Source organism: Magnolia sinica, chromosome 4 (assembly GCF_029962835.1).
Source record: "Magnolia sinica isolate HGM2019 chromosome 4, MsV1, whole genome shotgun sequence".
Lineage (NCBI taxonomy): Eukaryota > Viridiplantae > Streptophyta > Magnoliopsida > Magnoliales > Magnoliaceae > Magnolia > Magnolia sinica.
In genome coordinates this window covers 28,242,478-28,250,332 of record NC_080576.1, presented here as the reverse complement: position 1 = coordinate 28,250,332, position 7,855 = coordinate 28,242,478, and positions in this window count along the sequence as shown.

The following is a 7,855-nucleotide window of genomic DNA, read 5'->3' as shown; positions in this document are numbered from 1 at the left end:
GGTACCAAGCAATGGGAAAGAAATCAGAATCAAACTACAACTCAAACTCCTAGAATCCACGACTTACTATAAATAGTAAAGTTACTATTTATAGACGGTCGTGATGTCTACTAGTGCGCAAGGTTTTCGGCCAAAACTAGTAAGTGTCCTATTTGGCTTCACCAAACCGTTCTCCTAATTATTCTAAGCTCTTTTCACGTTGGGCGCAACTCCTAAAGCCCGACAGATGAAGAGTTATAATCAAACTAAAACTTACTATTTGTAGTAAAAACGAAATTAAAACAGGGAAACGACCGTCGATCCAGGGATTTTTTGCAATTTCAGGCTGCGCAACCCGGTACAACCAGGTTGGTTGGCTTCAGTAGCTCGTTCTACCCCAAAATCATATATTTTACGTCAAGTAACTCATTCCGGATTGCAAGATATGCCCGATTTAAGGTTCGATGGTCTAGATCACTTCTGTCGTTGATCGGGCCTTTTCTGATCCATCTTGGCCATGTAACTGTCCGCGACCCGCTCTACATCATCATGCCTTTCGGATTGAAGAATACTGGAGCCATGTATCAACGACTCGTGAATAAGATGTTTGCTCGGCAAATCGGATACTCCATGGAAGTCAACATTGATGACATATTGGTTAAAAACATCAAGGCCACTGACCATGCGATTGACCTCGAGGGGATGTTTTCTATATTAAGGAAATATCATATGAAATTAAACCTAAGTAAATGTGTCTTCGATGTCATCTCGGAAAAATTAATCGGCTTCTTAGTCAGCCAGAGGGGAATTGAGGCAAATCCAGACAAGATACAAGCTATGTTGGACATAAGTTTGCCCAGGACTACTAAGTAGATCAATGCCTCACTAGTAAAGTCATTTCCCCCAATCGATTCGTCTCCAAAGCTACCAAAGAGTGCCTTCCATTCTTTTAGCAACTGAAGGGCAATGCAAAACCTATATGGACAGATGACTGTGAGCAGGCCTTCCACCAACTTAAGCAGTACTTGGGGTCTCCCTCTCTACTTTCCAAGCCCGAGCAATGGCAACCGCCGTTGCTTTACTTGGCCGTCTCAACCGTAGTAGTAAGTTCTGCCTTGATACGGGAAGTGGGAGACAAGCAATTTCCTATCTATTACGTCAGCAAAGAACTAGTCTCGACCAAGACCAGACATCCCGATGCCATAAAACTTGCGCTCGCCCTAATAGTGTCAACACATCGCCTCTGCCCCTATTTCCAAGCCCACACCATTGTGGTCTCAACCAATCCCCCTTCATCAAGTGCTCCAAAATCTTGAAGTGTTGGGAAGAATGACGAAGTGGGTTATTGAGCTCGGTGAATTTGACATCAAGTATCGGCCCCGAATTGCCATCAAGGGCCAAGTTGTAACCGACTTCATCATCGAGTTCACTAATATTGAGCCCCCTGAACAACCCGAGGAGCCCCAGCCAATCAAAGAAGAGACTGACCGCCCTAAATGGATAATCCGTGTCGATGGATCATCCAACTCTAAAAGCAGCGGGGTGGGAATCATCTTTATGGCACCCGACCATACCTTTATTCAATATGCCTCAAGATTCCTAACGACCAATAACGTGGCAGGGTATGATGCTCTCCTCGTCGGGTTTAGACAGGCAAAGGCCATGGGAGCTCAAATTTAAAAAAATTATATCGACTCTCAACTCATTATCAACCAAGTGGTTGACAAGTATCAAGTGAAGGGAGAAAAGATGATCACTTTATCTCCAAAAGATGAAAGAACTTCTCAGTCAGTTCGACAATTGTGAACTCACCCTAGTTCCTCGGACCTTGAACTCCCGAGCAGACGCCTTGGTAAATCCGGTTGCCACCACCGATGATGACATTGCTAAATCGATCCTGATTGAATTCCTACCCGAACCCAGCATTGGCCAGCCTAAGGCAGAGGTACTTCCCACGGTCTCAGTTATGATCTAGATGGACTCGATCATGGACTACCTTCGAGAGAAAAAACTACCTAAGGATAAGCTCGAGGCACGGAGGGTTCAAAGCTGAGTAGCCCAATATGCCATTATAGAGGATGTCTTCTAAAAAAAAGGATTTTTCTTACCATATCTGAGATGTTTCCAACTCGACGAGGCTGAGTACGTTCTTAAGGAAGTCCACAAATGAGTCTGCGGCAACCATTCAGGGGGAAGAGCTCTCGCCCATAAAGTGATCAGAGAATGATATTTCTAGCAGACTATTAAATAAGATGGCAAACACTATGCACAGAATTGCAATAAGTGTCAGAGGGTCACCGTGATACCTCGATGACCATCCGAGCAATTAACTCCTATGACCGACCCTTGGACATTTGCCCAATATGGAATTCACACATATGACCTTTACTAATGGGAAAAGGTCAAGCCAAGTTCGTCGTGGTAGCAGTCGACTATTTCACCAAGTGGACAAAGGCCGAACCATTAGCCAAAATTACCGAGCAGAAGATTACCGACTTTATCTAGAAAAATATCATATGCAGGTACGAGATAACGCATACCATCGTCTGGGACAATGGAAAACAATTCAACAATCCCCGATTCTTAGGTCTTTATGAAGGGCTGGGATTTGTAACGCCTTCTCATTACCTTGACACCCCCAAGCCAATGGATAGGTGGAAGCAATGAATAAGATTATAAAAAACCACCTAAAAACTAAGCTCGAAAAGTCCAAAGGGGCCTGGGCCAAGGAAGTGTCACACGTTCTCTAGGCATATCAAACCACTGCTCAAACTTCGACAAGAGAGATCCCATTTTCCTTGACCTTTGGAGTAGAGGTTGTGGTGTCAATTGAAATAGGACTCCCCACTTCACGGATCAACTCTTATGATGAAAATTCGAATGCCGATCAGATGGCGTTAGATCTGGACTTGCTCGGACAAACACAGTTGAAGATTGCAGCCCACTAGCAACGTGTGGCTCGATACTACAACTCCAGGGTTAGAGTGCGAAGGTTTTGAGTGGGGATCTAGTTCCTTTGCGAGACATTCCAGAATACGAAGGAGCCCGACTCATGGACTTTGGGACTCAGCTGGGAGGGACCCTACAAGATAATGGGTACATCGTGACCAGGGGCTTATCGACTTGAGGATATGGGTGGACAACCCTTGCCTCACCCGTGGAACGCCGAGCACTTTAAGATATCTACCCTTGAAGACTTGCAAGTCCCCCGACCAGGACTACATTGTGTGGCCAATCTACTCGACTAGAGCGAACTCCCTTCTCAAAGGAAAAAAGGTGCTCGACACATTATTATTGTTTTATTCGAATAGAGCGATCCCCTCCTTTAAGGAAGAAGGGTGCTCAGGAAACTACTGTTTATATCTACATTTATGAATTCAACAATAAAAGTTCTCTCAACTCAGGAAGAAAATTTATGTTAATTTCTCGACCACCCAAACTGCACAACCAACCATGAGGACTACCCTTAGTGCAAGGGAAGAGAGTTCTCCGCTGGATTCTACTGTGAAAGGACTTACCCATGCCAAGGGTGGAAAATCTTTTTCAGGATTCTACTATCCAAGTCATGTGATTAATTCAGAGGACTTCTCCCTACGTGGAGATAAAAAGTCTTCAGTGCCCAACCTACCACTATGTCGGTTATTTTAAAACCGACATATTGGCCGACCTAACTACTTGGTTTGTTGTATCCGATCTACTATGTTACATATGATCTACTAAAAGTATCAAAGAAAAAAATAAAAATAAAAACAAATATGTGCGACAAGAATGGCAAAATACTATTTTCCATTAATCATAAACAAAGTACATAAAAGTAAATATAAAGGGCTACAAGTATAGAGGGGACGACAAGGCTAGTCTTCCTGAGGAGGGTCCTCAGATCCAGCAGTATCCGGAGCTAGGTTTTGAGAAGCTCCCTCCTAGAAGTCACTCAGGTCGAGCTCAAGAAACTATCCCTTTACGTCTTCAAGGCACTTCTCATAGCCATAGTTATAGTGAACCTCCACCTAGTTAGCTCGTTCCTTTGAGGCCTTGTATTCCTCCAACACCGTCACCTGGATCAACGGAATGGATGCGTCAACCTCAGCCAACTTAGCAGCTGAGGTAGCCTCGATCTCAGCCAGCCCTCACCTCTGCCAGTTCGGCCTCTAGTCTTACAACCCTGGCCTCTAAAGTGGTGAGGCGCGACCTCGTCCCCTCCAGCTCAGCTACTACCAAGCCCTCCTTCCGTTAGGCCTCTTCCAACTAGATCTTCAGAGCAGCATGCTCCTCCCCAGACTTCTCCAAAGCCTCCCGATAAACTTCGGCCTCGGCCGTCTTCTCCTGAAGGGTGGCCTCCCCCTCTTCGCACTCCCTGCCTACCCGCCTCAATAATTCGCGGGTAGACAGAAGAGCATAGATGAGCTAAAATAGAGAACAATGAGTTAGAAAGTATTGACAGTTCACGAAAGAACACTCATGGACGAGGTGAAGGAAATTGTCTTGTAGCAGTATGCAATAACGTCCCCAATAGAGTCACTGGATGGCTATCTACTAGCCTGGCGATCTGGTCTTCTGATACATGCCAAGCTGTCCATCCGGCAAGACTATTCATGTGGTACCCAGGAGGCAGAGGACCTGATCCAGCCTCATCGGCCCGTTGGTCAGAGGTATCACCCTTCTCATCCTGCGTCTGGGTTGTCAAGAGCGGATGCTCCTCAGGGGGAGGAACTTCTTGGGTCGGGGGAGACTCCCCTAAGTCTACCACCTCTATAGTTGGAGTTTGAGGAACCACCAAAGCAGGAGCACCCTGAGCTCCTTCGCCAGTGGTGCCTTGGGGCGGCGGCTCCATAGTGAGCCCTTTGCTAATGGGCTCCGCCCTCGCCCCCACAATCGAGGAGCTCGCTAACCTCGCCGGAAGTACGGAAGCCCTATTTTTCTTCTTCTTCTTTTGGGCCATCTCGGCCTCAGACGGGGGTCAGGATCTCTTCGCGGGGTGGTCAACCATGTTTGCACAACAGGATACTTCCGGTTAATAAAAATTCTAAGAAGAATCTTGATCTGAACATATGCTTGCGATCCATCAAATATTTGAAGGGGCAGGTCGGAAGAGTCCAGACTGGTGTAAAAGGTCAGGTGTGATCAACACACTTCAGGCTCTGTAAGCGGCATTCGTCGCTATTGCTCTATTCACTTGGTGAAGCCGAAGGTCGAAAAAAAGGGGCGGAGTTCGAGAAAAGCCTACAAAAATGATCGGTGGTGAGCGAATGTGACTATAAAAATATAAAGAAAATTCTCGAGTCTGATGGCTTGGTGATATCCAACATGCAGTGGCGAATTTGGTGGGGACCCAGACCCGCAGCTGGAGCCTCCCATTCACCGGACGTCCAAAACCACTTATCCTTCCAACTTTTATTGGAGGATGGATTGCCAGTGATAAGGGCCTGGCCCTTGTTTGTCCACACCAAGAAGTAATACCTACTCAGATGCTTCGGGTTAGCCTTTGGTTGGTATAAATGCATGAACTCTTCGACTGACAACTTGGCATTCCCGAGCTGGAACTAGAGAATGTAGGTCCCCAGCAGAGTTCTCCATGCGTTATGGATGATCTGGCCCGGGGCTAGCCTTAAGCAAGAAGTGACCTCTTGCATGATCCAATGAAGGGAGAGGCGGAGGTCACATTGCAAGGCGACTAAGTAGATGGCCACCTCGCCCTCGCGAGGGTCGCCAGGGACTTGACCACGCTCAAGAGTGCAGAGCCCCACTGCATCTGGATTTTGGTACTCAGATTTGATTCGAGCCAAGTCAATCCCCCTCGACCTCGACCCAGCGGGACCAACATCGATGGACCATTTAGTCGTAATCTGAGTTACCACTCTTTCTGTTGAGGCAGACTCCATCGTCCGACCATGGCTTAACGATGTTGGAGATGGAGGATCAGAGGGCACCCCAAGACGGGAATCTATGCTTTCCAAATCGAAATCTCCCTAGAAAGCTCTAGGTTCAGGCTGTTCGTCCGATATATCGGACATATCGGGTCAAGAAGCAAAGTGAAAAGAGAAGAGAAGTGAGAGAAGGAAGAGCAAAAGTCTGCTGGAGCGAAGAGTTCAAACTTACCAAAAATTGCCTCATCCGGGAAGTTTGAAGAAGCGACAGCAAAAAATGAAAGCAAATGGCCAGGATGTTAGGGTTTCCACCCTTTTATAGGGATCCTCGGTTGCGAGTAATTATTGCTCGCATTTAATGTTGTAGCCGAGAAGGTGTTACGGCACACGTTACTTTTCACATGGTGACCTCTCATTTGCAGTTCCGACCTGATCTCCAAGTCTAAGGCATATGCTTGCACACTATTGGCTAAAAGCTGAAGCGGCGCTGTGCCAGCACACGCCCCCTCGAGTGCGTTGCTCGATCATTATGAGCCTTCTTCAATCTTTGTGCCCGATGTCCTATATTCTCTCCTGCAATGATTACAAATCGACCTAACCTCCCAGGTGATAGGCACTGCAGGTCAGTCCTCACCGACTTACTTCCTGAACTTGTGAAACGAGCTCAGAAGCAGGGGAGCTAATGTCATGGATAAAAAGGAATTGACCAAGGATGACCTGTGTGAGATAAGCTACGGTTTCCTTAAAGGAACAGTCCATCTCTGACAGCTAAACTTGAGCCCTAAGAACAACCTGACACTCCAATTATCATCGAAGAAATCTGAGCTCCTACTAAGCTCGGACTGGCCGATAACTATTACATTGGTCAATACGCGTCGAGGTCGACCTTAATTGTGACATGACATCCACCTCCGGACAGCCTCGGACCTTCAACCTCAAGGCCAGCATCTTCTGGTTGACTTCGACCATCTAGTGCAAGCTCCCCCCAGGTTCCGACCTCTTGATCTTATCGCTAAGGTTGTTGCGAGATCCGTATCGAAGATTTTGGAAGATAGCTACTTGCCAAGTAGGAGGGCTTTCCATGTAAAGAGAGCATCCCACGGCTATAAATAGAGGTCCGGTGTACAGAGAAAGGTATGCACTGGAACCCTAACACACATAGACCCAGATTCCTTGTTTGACTTTGGCATGGATGGTCTGCTATCTTAGCCAGCGTCTTCACTTCATTGTTGTTCTACTCGTGCAGGATCTTGAATGCGCGTGGCCAGAAAACAGCATAAACTGCTGACATTATTTCTTAAGTGGGCCACCAGCACTGCCGACAATCCAAGTGTCCAAAAACCCAATGGAAAGAGCAAACAAAGATCTCACTGAAGCAACAACACTAGTGAGTGTACTGTGTGGATGGGTGTCAATGATGAAAATGGCCACACCACACTACCGAAACTTAGCTTGCCCGTAAAGCATGCCTCCAGCTTTTCCAATAATAGTTGCACCAATCTAGACACAGATGAGTGGGCCACTGCGCTGCTAGGGTCTGGCCGCATGACGCACTAGCGAGCCGGAAGTGGGGCCCAGCAGTCACGGCTAGTTGGCGAAAACAGCGACCTTTCGTTAATAAACAACAAAAAGAAAAGGAAAGAAAGCCATCGCCTACCTATAGAGGCATGTGGCTAGAACGACTTAAAATGATAATGTAATTTGAATTGTGGCCCACCTAGATATCAAATCTCGTACGTTGGTCTTATAATCTCACGATGAGTCGTCGGCTGTCAAGCTTGTACGGCTCATGAGTCGCTGTCATGGGTCCCACGGCCCAGGGCCACTTTATATTAGATAATTTATATTCACATGCTTTTGTTCTCACTAACTGATGAATTGAGGAGGAAAAAACCACTAAAATGAGCAAAAATAGGCGGATTATGGAGAGGATGTATACCATCATATGTGGGGCCCAGTTACATAGCCTAGTGATGTGATCATCAGTTCGATCCAAGCTGACCCACCAAAAG